This window comes from Schistocerca americana, chromosome 2 (genome assembly GCF_021461395.2).
Source record: "Schistocerca americana isolate TAMUIC-IGC-003095 chromosome 2, iqSchAmer2.1, whole genome shotgun sequence".
Lineage (NCBI taxonomy): Eukaryota > Metazoa > Arthropoda > Insecta > Orthoptera > Acrididae > Schistocerca > Schistocerca americana.
Window position 1 is genome coordinate 662,739,393 of NC_060120.1, and position 14,796 is coordinate 662,754,188.

The following is a 14,796-nucleotide window of genomic DNA, read 5'->3' on the forward strand; positions in this document are numbered from 1 at the left end:
TCCCTAAAATTTTGCACTTTTTCTTCTATAACTCTTGAATTATACAATACTTTTTACAATGTGTTATAAAAATGAAGGAAAAGAAGTAAACAATATTTTCTATAAATTTCATTGACATACTGTTAGCAGTTTTTGAGGAAATATTCCTCAAAGATTAAAATTTTGAAGTTACGGGAAATGGCTTCCAAAGTTTTTTAATACATTCCTGCCCCATATGATGCTGCATGTTGTAGGCTTTTGTCTCTTCTTCCTGCACCTCTTAGTCTTTCTTCATCAATTAGGCGCATTGTGGAAATGGTGTTGTGTCCTGGTTGGAAACCTAAACGTTTCAGCACATTACATTTGATAATGTTTCCTTCATTGCATGTTGCCACTGCATCATACACTCCAAAATGCAATGTTTTTATCTGTACAAACAATCCCAATTCAAATTAAATTATTTACACTTTCATTTGGATTTTGTGTTTTCCCATGTAAACACTTTTCCTATAAACTTGGCTGTGATAAATCTCTGGATATGGGCTTAATTACATCAATTACAGCATTTGGCAAACTGTTTTTGTGGGCATATTCCTTTCCTGATTGGTGCTTACACCACGAGTCATCACCTGTGGGGCACAGTGCTTGTTGTGGGTGCTCATTTGTTGATGCTGTATAAAAAATAATGCCCATACTGCAATTCTCATATGCTCAATGCTGCTTGTGTTTTGCCTAATTGCACACCCATAATACCTCTGCAATCTATCAATTGCTTCATCTATCAATCTTCCTCTTCCTCCAAGGGCCTTACCATCACTAAGCTTCTGGGATCCTAACGTCTGCTTTAGTTTGCGCAAGCAAGCTCCTATGTGCTTCTGCACATGTCCAATGCACTCCTGTTTTTTAATGTGAATTTCATTGCCATAAGGTTTGAGTTCCTCTACAGCCTTATATCCCTTAGAATCACCATCTCCTAGATAGTTAGTGTATCGTACATTAAGCCACACCTGTGATATGGAAAAAATTACTTTCACTCCCTCTACTTCCATCGCTCCACTCGTGCCGTGAAAATTTGCTTCACAACTTTCACTATGCCGTCCTTGGTATTGCCCTTACATCTAAAATGTTTTGAGATAATAGCAACATCAGTTACCTTGCAACTGTCTCCACTGGTAGCTGTCACAACTCCATTTAGAGATTTATGGCCTCTACATTGCCATGATTCATCTAAAGCAACAGTTAAATCTCTACAATTCCAACTATCTGTCACAGCTTTTTCAACTGCTTTCTTCGTTGTTACTTGAGCAATATCTTCAGCAGGAGATCCCACCAATTCATCATTAATTCCAAACTTGGCTGGTGATTTTGGCTAGTTCATAATTCCACATAACATTGTCCCTGCACCACTGCCCTTGCCAATGCAACGCAAGCCATACACTAGCCTAACATTTATATCATATACCTTCCTTCCAGTTCTCTTTCTTTGCAAACTTGGCATAATACGTTATGTTTCAAAATATTAGAGAGCAAGGGTGGCGCAGTGGTTAGCACACTTGACTCGCAGTCGGAAGGCCGACGGTTCAATCCCTCTTCCGGCCATCCTGATTTAGGTTTTCCGTGATTTCCCTAAATCGCTTCAGGGAAATGCCGGGATGGTTCCTTTGAAAGGGCACTGCCGACTTCCTTCCCTAATCCGATGAGACCGATGACCCGCTGTTTGGTCTCCTCCCCTCAAATCAATCCAAAAAATAGAGAGCAAGGAAATGTTAATTTTTTCATTCACATCATTACTGTCACTTTCATAGTTTTCAAATTTTTCTTTGCTGTCAGAAAGTTTCTTGCTGGAAGAAGTTCTATCACATTCATTTGGAGTAGTCGGTGAAGCAGTCTGAGCAGCATCTCCCTTCGAAACAATAAAAGATTTCTTCTTCCACTCATTGCGCCTTTTCTTAAACACTTGATTGCTGAAACGGGGCATGTTGATATCCACAAACCAAATACGTAAAACGGGTATGTGCAAAATTCGTCAAATACGTAAAATTGAACAGCTAAACAACATAAACCAAACTCCACAAGTCAACACACACGGTATAGCATTTATGTTTACCGATATGAACAGTCACTTGTCACAGAGATACAGCTATACAACGTTGGAAAACAAAACACTGTTTAATTCGTCAAAGATACCCTGCTTGCTGCCAGCGAGCGGCGCCGTCAGATGTGACACACCAAGTCGCTACAACCGTTTACGCGGCGCGTCAACTTTGCAGCGATAAAAAACATAATTAGAATTCACATAGAAGGGTGAAACTGGATTTGTTTTATTTAGAAAACTCCAAATAATTTTATAATGAAAAAAAAACAAAAAACGTTGATTTTTTATTTTCATCGTTCCGGCTCCCCTTAAAGTTGGCTGGTCTAAATTACTGAATGGTGAAAAAGGAAGCTGGGAGCATGTTCCTCAGATTTGTTTGGTGATAAAACTGAAAGTGTAGGGCTTGATATTGTGTACTACTAACTTGTTGTTCGATCAGTGTAAGGTGACATGTGGCTTCTGTTTATCGAAAGTGAGTGTGACATTCCGTTACTGGAAGTCAGTTGAATTTGCGAGCTGAACGATAGTTGTGGCTGTGCTTGAAAAAAAAAAAAAAAAAAAAAAGTGATCGGTGGCTTGGTATAAACATTTGCCGCCAGGGTAGCATGTAATTCGACAGCTGTTCTGTTCCGTGGAATTCACCGGGATTAACTGAAAAGATAAGCGTTCTGAAAGTGGTTCCTGTGTTAACGTTTATCGTAAGAAACCTTAGGTATTCTTGATGACTCGCTTAAGGATTTGGCTGGCTGTGTGTCTTGGTATTAATACCCGGACGTTAGTGTCCTTGCTTAAGCCATAATATTGTTAAAATTGTGCCTTATTTAGGGTTGTGGTGCAATAACCATTGGGGTGCTTCTTAAAGTATCTAGTCGTATAGGTGAAGTACTTTTTCTGCCATTTTCAGGTTAAAGATTAGTGGCCGTAAATACTCCTCTTTTAAAATCGGGTGTAAACCTCCCAAGTGATTTTAAGTATAGGTAATATTTTGTTTCTTGCGCGCCGAATGTTGGCGTTGTATGGACTGTGATATAATAATATTTCAAGACGGGCTGTAATCCGTTAAGTAGAGTGGAAGTTTGGTTTGGTTTGCTATCAGCTGTCATCTTTGAGCTCAGTCATTTTTTTTAGGTCCTTATCTTGCACTTGCCAATGGTATAAAGTGCTCGTCTGTAGCGGCATTTAGGGAGTATTCTAACAACTTACGTGGCAATAGAATTTACTACCATTTTAAACAAATTCTGTAAGTAGCTTGATATCGAGTACAGGCTCTCGCCTTTATGGCAAAGTTCACTCAAGCTGTTGTGTAATCTCATTCTTCGGTATGCAGTACTTTCTTATGTGATTGTGGTATTCCAATTATAAAATTATATTGTTCTTCGCTATGTTCTTATCTTACATCAGTGCCAAACGGGGTCTCATCCGAGGTCTTAGATTGTTCTGGAACGGGATCCTGATGGTCTGCGATTGGATAAACGACTGTGAGGAGTTTGAGCCCGAACGGAATAAGCTGTAAGGCGAGCTGTAATGAAACTGTTGTATCTAATTCAGTGAAACTACTACTAACTATGGTTTGTTTTAAATACGTATTTCTTCCCTAATGGATTTGTAGCACGTAACTTATCAAGTCAGAATTGTGTAACAGTTGCGTTAACTAAATTTTTGAGGGAAGCTTTAATCAGTTATTGATTGTCTGAGAGTATATTATCTCTATAGTCTCTCCTTTGGTTTATCATCACTGAATTACCTTGATGTCATCTAAGTTGGTGTTTCCCTGCGTTTGTTTTGTAATTAATTGTTTTTATTAGTTAAATATTATATTAATAATACTGGCCTGCAAGAGCGCCATGATGGATTATATTTGTATAGCGGTTAAATTGTTTATTTTGTATAAATACCCGAGACATTACATCGGGTGTGTGTGACTACGTAGTAGCTAACTTCAAATTTTTCTTTAATTGGCCCTGATTATGTTTCACTAAATTTCTTTCTAAACCAAGGAACTTTTTATAGCTGCCCAGTCTGCAATTTTCTTTTATCTTAATAGTGCTTGCTCTGGGTAACGGATAATTTAAATATACCTTGGTTGGCTTGGGCCAACGTCCTTGCCATCTTGGTAACACCTGTTCCCGTCAGATCACCCAAGTTAAGCGCTGTCGGGCTGGGCTGGCACTTGGATGGGTCACCATCCGGTCTACCGAGCGCTGTTGGCAAGCGAGGTGCACTCAGCCCTTGTGAGACAAACTGAGGAGCTACTTGATTGAGAAATAGCGGCTCCGGTCTCGTAAACTGACATAGGGCCTGGAGAGCGGTGTTCTGACCACATGCCCCTCCATATCCGGATCCAGGGACGCCTGAGGACTGAGAATGACACGGCGGCCGGTAGGTACTGTTGGACCTTCCAAAGCCTATTCGGACGGGGAGAGTTTGATTGGCTTGCATTACTGTCTTGGTATATTTTTAAATTAACTTCTAAGAAACTGTGTTTACTTATTATAATTTAATTAGTGCCCTTTATTGGTTGCCGTGACCAGCATATGTGATTGTTGCGTTCAATAATTTACTGTTTATATTTTACTGGCGTTATAATAACGTACTGAGAACGAAATTTTAGAAACTTTCTCTTTACACCTTGAGGCCCAGTCCTGCCACTCAACAGACGATTGTGGTAACGTCAAAGCGGCACAACACTTCAATGAACGTGTCCTCAAAGCCTGTAAAGGAAATTTAGTTACAGCCTGTATACAGAGTTTCTAAGTTTAACACTTTACTTATTGTGTTAATCCTTCTCTCTAAGATTATAGGTCTTAATGAGTAGATTATAACGGCATTTAAAATTTTTAAATCGTCAGTAGCTGTATGAATTATTGAAAATTATTTTTTGTTGAGTCTGGAAGCCGTTCGACAGGCAACCTGCAACTGTATCTGTTCATCATGTACAGGGTTACCCATTTAGTAATGTAGGTGACACGGAGAGCGAGTATGACCGATTAATAACAGATAAAAAATCTAAAATATCCACAGAAAACAGAAAGGGAAGAATTTCATCCTTAGAAATATTACGAAGTGTGCCTATGTGATGAATGTAGTACCTCCAGTTTGATGACTTTAGGGACACTGAGCCGTGCGTGGCCCGTGTTCGTGCCATCTCTTATTTAACGTCCTGTTTTTGCCGTACTGCCACCTCGTTACGTTAGTTTCAATTACTATGTTGCTGCTTTGCCTGCCCGTGAGCGGGAGCAGCAGCGCTTATCGACATAAGCTCTGCTGTATTATCTTTGCTGGACTGCTATTACTTCCCGGTCGTCGAGTGTCGATCAGTGAGTTGGAACGTGCCAGCAGTTAGTTCGGACCTGGCAGTGTTTGAGCTGGCACGCGGCACAAGCTCAGTCAGGGCGCGGCAGCAGTGAGGTCCGGACTACCATGACTCGCCCGACGGTTGCCGACACACATGATTGGAGTGGCGACGACTTTGCTTTGTCGTCGGTCAGTCGTCTTGCCGGAGGACGTGTATGTTGGCCGGCGATCGCTCATGGGTTGGCTGTGTGTGCCGACTTGTGATTCGTCCCTGTTACTGTACAGGCACTGCCGTTAGTATTTCCGGTTCTTGGACCAAGTGATCGTGAAACTGTGTGTAGTTTGTGCGATTTTGTCTGACAAGTTATTTTAAATGTTGTCGGCGTACTGGCTGTGAGGAGTCGGTCGGCTGGTGTGGATCAGCCAGGAAATCTCCGCGCGGCGCAGTGGGCCGGACCCGCTGGTGGTCTCTACGCAGTGTCGGAGTGTGTGGGAGCTGTTCCGATTGCTACGGGGTTCGTGGCTCACCGACCCAGGACATCAAAGTTGAGTGGTGATTTAATTACCGAAGCCAGACTGTTCACATTGTGTCGTTGGTTTTCATGGTTGGCTGTTCGGGGGTATTCCCATGAGCAACAGCGAGTGTTCGAGTAGGCGAAAGGTTGGCCACCATCCGGTGGAGTTTAACTGTATTTTGGTTATTTGGAGTACAAGTGCACCAGCGTAATTTTCTTCCTTGTGGCCATTAGCGTTCCGGTTACCTTCCCTGGCCGCTGACGTAAAATTCAGGCAGTGTTGTGACTGTCCAACACATGTGTGTAGTTTTTGCAGCTTATGCATACTTGGTCATGGGCGGCTGCGCCTTTTACATTTTGGCTTTGGAGTCCCTTGTGCACTGGTCGGGTGGAAAGTAAGTCGGCTTGTCGGCGGGTCCGTTGACTGTCTCTTGGTTGGGTTTGCCGGCGGATCTGATATAGTTGGGTCAACTACCTGTCTCCCCTAAGCGGACATTAATATTTCAAGTGCAGACCGATCCCTAGAAACTTCTGAGCGCCACTGGCTGTACTGCCTTTTTTTTATTGGTGTTTGATTGTGTATTTTAATGGTTTATAGCCGATGGTTTGAAGTTGTATGCTTTCAGTTGGGTTTTAAATAATGAGCCTTCAGCCACTTTAAAATTGAAAGTTCCTTACTTGTCAAGTCTTGCATTGTCTTTAGCCTCATTTAAAATATTTTTTGGATAAGATTTGGGCCTTCTGCCTTTTGAAAATTTATTGTAGTTGTGTTTTTCAATAATGGGCCTTTAGCCACATTAAAATTTAAATTACTTGCTTGTTAAATCATAGATTGTTTGGGCCTTCAGACTGTGTGAAATATTGCTCGAACAGTCCACGAGTAAAATATTGTTTAACGATTAAGCTTCGGGCCTTCTGCCCACTAAAAATTATTTTAGTTGTTTTAAGTAATCGGCCTTCAGCCGTTTTTAAATTGAAGTTCTTGTCTTTTAAGTATAAGACTGTGTGGTGCGCCGGCCGAAGTGGCCGTGCGGTTAAAGGCGCTGCAGCCTGGAACCGCAAGACCGCTACGGTCGCAGGTTCGAATCCTGCCTCGGGCATGGATGTTTGTGATGTCCTTAGGTTAGTTAGGTTTAACTAGTTCTAAGTTCTAGGGGACTAATGACCTCAGCAGTTGAGTCCCATGGTGCTCAGAGCCATTTTGTGTGGTGCCTTCAGCGTAATTGAAGATATGGCCTTCTGCCTTGTGTTTCTTTTTAAATTAATTTTACCTGTCGTCTAAAATCATAGGTCTTCAGTCGTGTTTAAATTAAACTTGTTTGCTTTTCAAATGTTAGATTTGTTGATCCTTCAGCCAAGTTATAGAACTTACTGCCTTCTAAATATTCTGTTTTGAGTCTGAATTTTATATTAATGGCTTTCAGCCGTTTATAAATTTAAGTGGTTGTGCCCTTAAGGCATAAGATAGTGTGGCCTATTCAGCCGATAATTTAGTTCAAACATTTTTGATGTATTGTTTGGACAACTAAATAAAGTTATATGTGTTTGAGTGTAACAGACCGCCCCCTTTTCGCCCCTTTCCACAATTCCAACTACCTGTTCTGTCCTGCGGACTTAAGCAGGGCGTTTCAGATACTTTCTTATTGATGTGGTGAAAAGCCATTTCGCAATGACGTCGCAGTACAGTTTACTGAACAATGGACTTTAACGTACGATCGTATACAGTACATAACCTGGGTATTGAGGTGGCTTGCCCTCACTTCTCTTATATGACGTCTGTTGGGGTCGATTTAAGTTGCCGACAAAAATTCTGTTCAGAGAATTTCGATGCTCACTCCGTAGATTTTCGTACTCTATGCGTCTGAGCGTTGGTGCTGCTGTACGCCTGTTGAATGTGCAGCACTGGGAATTGAGATGCAGTTTTTTAGAGTACTTTTTGTTGTCATGTGGTGCACGAGCGCTTACCTAGAAATAGCAAAAACAACAGTAGTTAGCAACAATGTCGTCCTCGGCTGCAACGTAGGCTTCTCTACCGCTGCATATCTGGCAGATGTCCAGTTGCGCAACTTATCTCGCCAAGCAGCTGCAGGTTCCACGCGTACTAATTGTGATCACTTAGTTAGATTACATGGATGCGAAAGCCCCAATAGATATCCTTATTTGTAAAATAAATCCTTCTTGACTGAAGTCTAGGCGTCGATGCCGCTGAACACTTGTTGAACGCGCCACAGCGACGCTTCAGCTGCAGGTTTTTACAGCACTGGGCCTACTCGTGGGCGTTCGAGAACCTAGGAAGCACCACAAACAGCAACAGTTAGCTACCACGTCTTCCTCGTCCGCGTTGTAGGCTTCACTGCTCCTGAAAAACCTGCTAGATATGCAGCTGAGAGACATGAGATGCAGTTGCTTGTTCGAAGTGCACTTTTTGTGATCATTTTCCGGGAACGTGTGTACCTAAAATCCATCACAAAGATATCTAGATAAAAAGCAAACATTTTCTGGCCGAAGTTCCCCCGAACACCTGCTGAATGTGAAGGAACGACACTTGAATCTGTGACAGAGGGGCATCAGGATCACTAATGCTGCCGTGGAGGACCATAGAGACACCTGCGCGCAGTCAAATGAAGCTACCTGGCGACCAAAGTATAGAAGTCGCTGCTACTGCTGCTGGAGACATCCCTACTGTACGCTGCGACACTTGTCGTTAAAGACAACTGCTACATCGGAAATATTGGATGTGCCGTTAGCGCTCGTCCACTTTGACACATGACGTCAAAGAACGGTGGATATAAAGCACGCATCTAAATCCCAAATCCAGCATCCAGCAACCTAGGTATATTCTCAGAACATGAACTCTTCGACAATTCAAAACCGAACATTCATCTTCCAAGCTGACTCGTATTCGAGAAGACCTGGCTCTTATTCCATTCTGGTTCTCCATATTTAGGTTTCCCGCAATTTCCGGAATACGCTTAAGGCTACGGGGTGGTTGCTTTCAAAGTAGACGGCCATTTTCCTTCTCTATCCTTCCCCGGTCCAAGCTCATTCTCCATCTCTAATGAACTTTTCCGACGGCGCAATAATCCCCCTTTTCTTATTTTCCAATTTCGCTCTACACTATAGACTAGCTTATCACCATACCCTCCACTATAAAAATTATATGAAAGGAAAATAAATATTACAGGAGATTCTTCACTTTGTTTGATGTGTGCGCTGATTTCAAAGTTCCGACGACACTCGAAACTAGGACCTTTGCCTTTCTCAGGCAAGAGCTCTAACCCCAGATCTATCCAAGCACGTCCCACGACCTACGGCCACAGCCTCACTTCCGCCAGAATCTCATTTTGTACCTTCCAGTCTCCACTGTTCTCTGGAATACCTTGCGGGACTAGCGCTCCTGGAAGGAAGGAATTGGAAAGACGTGGCTTACCACAGCCTGGGGGATTGTTACAACGAATTTTCGCTCTGCTGCGGAGAGTGTGCTGATCTGGAACTTCCTGGTGGATCAAACTGTGTGGCGGATCAGGGCTCGAAACTGCAACGTTCCTTTTAATGGGCAAGTTCTGTACAGACTCAGATATACATGTAAGACTCACGAAACGCCCTCATGGCTTAAAAGGTACCAGGTTCGAGCCCCGTTCTGGCATATAGCTTTTATCTGAATAGAAGTTTCAAAATGAATATTGTCACTATTCTGTCCTTTCTCTGTTTGTAGACATATGTCACTTCATCATCACGCCATGGGGCGTATTCGGCGTCCAGCATCGCTAGGTTCAATTCTGCTGTTGTTTCTTAGACCACTTTCTGAGGTCGTTTATCTGGTACCGCGCGCCGCGGAACTTGAATCCCTGCCAGACGTCATGGACGTCGAAGACCCCTAAAGGTCTCCGCACCATCGCGCCTCCTGGCCCGCTTTTAGTGTGAGGGCGTCGCAGTGGAACACGTGGTTCCAGCTGGCAACAGCGGCGCCCACGATAGAGTATTTAAGCGCTTGCCTCCCGCTCAGCCAGCGAGTCTAACAGTTGCGTGAGTCTTGACATATCGCCTCGACAACAGACAGCGTGTTTACCGTTCTTTGTTTTCGCTACTAGTGGACGTCTTGGATTCGTTTGGTTGTCTCTGTCACTCCGTTGCTTCTTGCGTGTTGTCGTCGTAAGTTCTCTTCCCATCGTCCGTCGTTGTTTCGTGTCCGTCCTTTCCATTCGTCTGCTTGTTCGCGGGCCGCTCTCCGTTTGGTCCCGCCGCGATTTCTCGAACGGTCGCGATTACAACAGGTTGCAACAGATTATGGAGCATATTAGGAGCAATACGGCACCACAACAAGCGACCGTCGTTGACGATGTTTTGCAGGCATAAGCTGAATTGATGCAGCTGTCGGGCGACTGCTGAACATGGAACAGTGACACTGCTTGCTTTAGGTTCCAAGAAGTCTCTGTGAGCATGTGGTGGGCGCGGAAGTTCTAAAACCTGCCATGACAGCCACATTTCGTTATTACGGCCTCTGATGATGATATACAGACGTTTGGGGTGCCGAAAACTTGCTGAATGTGCTTCTTCAGCATTTGTCGTGCACGGAGGAGACAACTGGCAACGCTGTTGAAACTGTGTACCCGTGGTGGGGGCACTGCTCCTCTAAAATGTGACTGAAAGTTTACAGTGGTGTTGGGCAGTGTTGGTGGCGTGCAAACAGCTATACTTAACGACCCTCTGAATGAACCTGCGAAACAGGCAACGCAGTGTGCATATGGCGCTAGAGAACTGATTTTGAAAGGTTGCCAGCTGGCCGTACCACTTGACTAGCTGAAATGTCAATGTCAAAAGTTACTTTAATTAATATGTAGTTAGCAAACTTTGTCTAGGAGACTCTCGTGAAGTGCTCGACCAGTGATTTCTTTCTCAGAACAGGCATCTGCAACTTCCCATTGCGTCACTGTGGAATGACAAGAAGGAACAGCACAATGTTATCACATTGGCGCCAACGTGTGCTGCTCCAAATGTCGCTTGTCTTGCTGAAAAGATAAAGTTGTGTTACACAGTAACTAAATTCTATACATATCCTTGGGGAAAGCATTATGTTAAATAGCCACCTAAACCGCAGAAAACAACGAAACTTGACGGGAATCTACAGTATGTAGAGGCCTCGTGATCCAGCAGTAAGGCGAGCACCTTGTAAATTAAAAGTCGAGCAATAAATGCCCAGTCAGACTACCGAAATTCCAGTTTCCATTTTACTTTAGCGTTCCTTTTTCGACTACACGGAAATGCAACACACTGTGGTTCGGATTCCAAGATGAACTGTAGAGCCCCATTCTCCAGCTCGGTAACTGGCATAGGTTAGTCAAAGACGTGCACCAGGCAATTGAGTCACACGAAACTTTTATTGTCAAATCTCCAAATGTGTATGTAATGTCTTCTTCTATAGTTATTACACGGTCCAGCCGCATTAATGTGATCGCTTGCCAAAAGCGCAATAACGACCTTTTGTAGAGTGGGCGTCATGTCACCGATAGCGCGGCCACTCCCGCCGGAGGTTCTAGTCCTCCATTTGGCATGGATGAGTGTGTTGTTCTTAGCATAAGTTAGTTTAAGTAGTGTGTAAGTCTATGGAGCGATGATCTCAGCAGCTTGGTCCCCTAGGAATTCATACACATTTGAACATTTGTAGAGTGGGCGCGCAGATTCTGGAAGGTACAGTCAGGGATGAAAAGCCATGCCGACACCAGTGCTGTGGCCAGCCGCGATGGTTCGGTGTCCTGGGAGGTACGGTAACTCATCCTGGAACCCTTTGAAACACTCGTGTGTACCACGAGCTGTGCGACAAATTGCTTTGTCCTACTAGTAGATGCCATCGTGACGAGGAAAAAACAAACTGCATATAGGGGTCGACATGGTCCTCAAGGGCATATGCATAATTATGTTGATCCATTGTGCTTTCCAGGATGACGACATCAGCCATGAAATGCCAGTAAAACATTCGACAGACCGCAACGTCTCTGCAGGCTGTTTGCATTCAGACATTTCACGCTGTACACACGAGCTGCCATCTGTCCTATGGAACATACTTTGAGTCATCTGAAAAGGCCATCTGTTGCCACATAGTGGACGTGGAGTTGCGGTATTGGCGCGCAAATACCAGTCCTCGTCGGCTGTGAACAGCAGTCAGCATGAGTGCATGAACCTGGCTCTTCCCGCGGAGGCCCACATGCAGCAACTCTCGCTGAACGGTCGTTGAGGAGACACTATTGGTAATTCCTTAATTCATCTGGGTTCAACAGTTGCACGTCCATTCACTCGAACACAATTCCGCAGCCTTTCGTTCATTCCTGTCATCTGTGTTCTGTGGTTCACAATAGTTGTCTCCGCGCAGGTTTTTAATAGCGCCATTTTGCCATATATGCTGACCGAGCGAGGTGGCGCAATGTTTAGCACACTGGACTCGCATTCGGAAGGACGACGGTCAATCTCACGTCCGGCCACCCTGATTTAGATATTCCGTGATTTCCATGAATCATTCCAGGCAAATGCCGGGATGGTTCCTTTGAAAGGTAACCGCCGACTTCCTTCCCCGTCCTTCCCTAATCCGATGAGACCGCTGACCTAGCTGTTTGCTCTCTTCCCCCAAACAATCGAATCCATATATACTGATCAGCCAGAACATCATGACCACCGACTACTGCTGATATAAACCCGTCCAGGCGATAGCAGCGCCACCTTGCGAGGGATGACTGCAAGTCAGAAACACGCGGGCTGTAGGTAGTATCAGTGAGCGTGCTGCCCGTGTGTAGAATGGGGAAGGTGCGCGATGTGCCTGAATTTGACCGAGGGTAGATGCGATGGTCTGGAGGCGCGGCACGAGAGTTTCGGAAACTGCTCGACCTGTCGCGTGTTCCACGAGTGCTGTGGCGAGTGTTTTGAACAGGTGGCGCGACGAAGGTGAAACCACGTCCACACGTCGTGGGGTTGGGCGGCCACCTTTCATTACAGAAGTCGGGCGTTGTAGGTTGGTCAGACTGCTAAAACAGGACAGGCAGCGGGCTGTGGCGAAACTAACAACAGACCTTAATGCCCTGCAGAGCACAGGTGTGTCTGAAAACACAGACCACCGAACAGTTCTAAGGATGGGCCTCTGCAGCCGATGATCCATGAATGTGCCAATGTTAATACGACGACCTCGGCGACTGCGACTGAAATGGGTGTCGGCACTGGTGGTTGGCGCAGTGGCACAGTATTGCATGGTCTGATGAATCCTGATACCTTCTTCATCATGCCGATAAGAGGGCGCGAATCCGTCGTCTTCTAGGGCAACAACTTCTTTACGGCGTACTGTGGAACGGAGACAAGCTGGCGGCGGCTCCATTATGCTCTGTGGAACATTCACGTTGGCTTCCTTGGGTCAAGCGATCTCATGCAAGGCACCATGACGACCAAAGAGTATTGTAAATTGCTTGCAGACCATGTACACCCCCCCACCTCTACATGACGATAATGTTTCCCGATAGCTATGGCATTTTTTATCATGATAACGCGTCACGTCACAAGGCCAAGAATGTGATGAAGTGGTTCGACAACCACAGTGGCGAGTTCCAATTGCTGCGCTGGCCCTTCAGCTCTCCGGATTTTAACCCGATGGAACACATCTGGGGTGTGATTGAACGTGGCGTCAGAGCTTATCATCCCCCCCCCCACCCCCACCCCTGGAATTTACTGGATTTTGGCGACTTGTGTTTGCAGATGTGGTGCCAGCTTCCTCCAGAGATCTGCCAAGGCCTCATTGCTTACATGCCACGACACGTCGCTGCTGTTATCGGTGCCGAAGGTGGAAATACAGGCTATTAGGTAGGTGGGCCATAATGTCCTGGCTGATCAGTGTACTTCGACCACCGTGGCACAGATTTAGCCGCTTCGGAAGTACTTCCACCCTCGGCCAGAATGCCAATTGGACGTCAGATAATTCGCCCCGTGTCCGCAATACGACAACGATCTCACTGTTTCTCGCGTCTCCGCCCCGCCCGCCGACACGCTTTGTATACCCTCCACTGCTAGTGCTGCCACCTGCCTTCTATCAGTGATTACTGCACGTTGAACATTGGGGGTGGTCTATTAAGGTGACTGGACCGTCTGTAAATTAAAGTCCTCCACCACGATTTTCTGTTTGTGTGCTAGTGTTAATCACAAGAAGTGCTGTAGGGATTATGATGTGGTTTTTCACTGACAGACAGACTGATTCAAGAAGAATATACTTGCTTATAATTTATTACTGCTACGCCAGACAAGTCGTCTAGCCATAGATACTTAGTGCTACCCGTGTGGAACTGTTTCTTTTTATATAAAGTCCGTAGCGCACATGCCGTCTCAAAATACATTCCACGACCGGTTTTGATCTCTCACCATCACCACAGTGTTCTGTACACACAAAGAAGGAGGGAAATGATATCAGCCTACATGATAGAGATCAATCAACATAATGGAGCAAGACTTTGTAGTACTTGCAATTCTTTCAGTTCTGCCATGGCAGCAGAACTTCGTACATTACGGTTGTAAATGGCGGTACAAAATAGAAAAAGCGGTCTCATACGTTAAGTATTTACGATACCCTGTACACTCAGTAATGCGTGTCACACTAAACTGAGCATTTCATAGCCCAGTGTTAACTGCAATTTGTGTAGTGGGTACAACTTGTACAAGATGCAGTTCACTCGTTCCTAGGATCGTCCTCACTGACGATGTTAACTGCTTCGAACTGTTTCACTGTCCACACCGATACCTGATGCCTCGCAGTAAATATTTGACAGCTTAGGTAATTCAGTATAAAGAAAAACATGAGTGACAAAATTTAAAGCTGGCTTAAAAAATCTCACGTTGACTATCATACATGGTGCCAGTTAGGCAGATAAATGTAGAAGTTACTCTTCT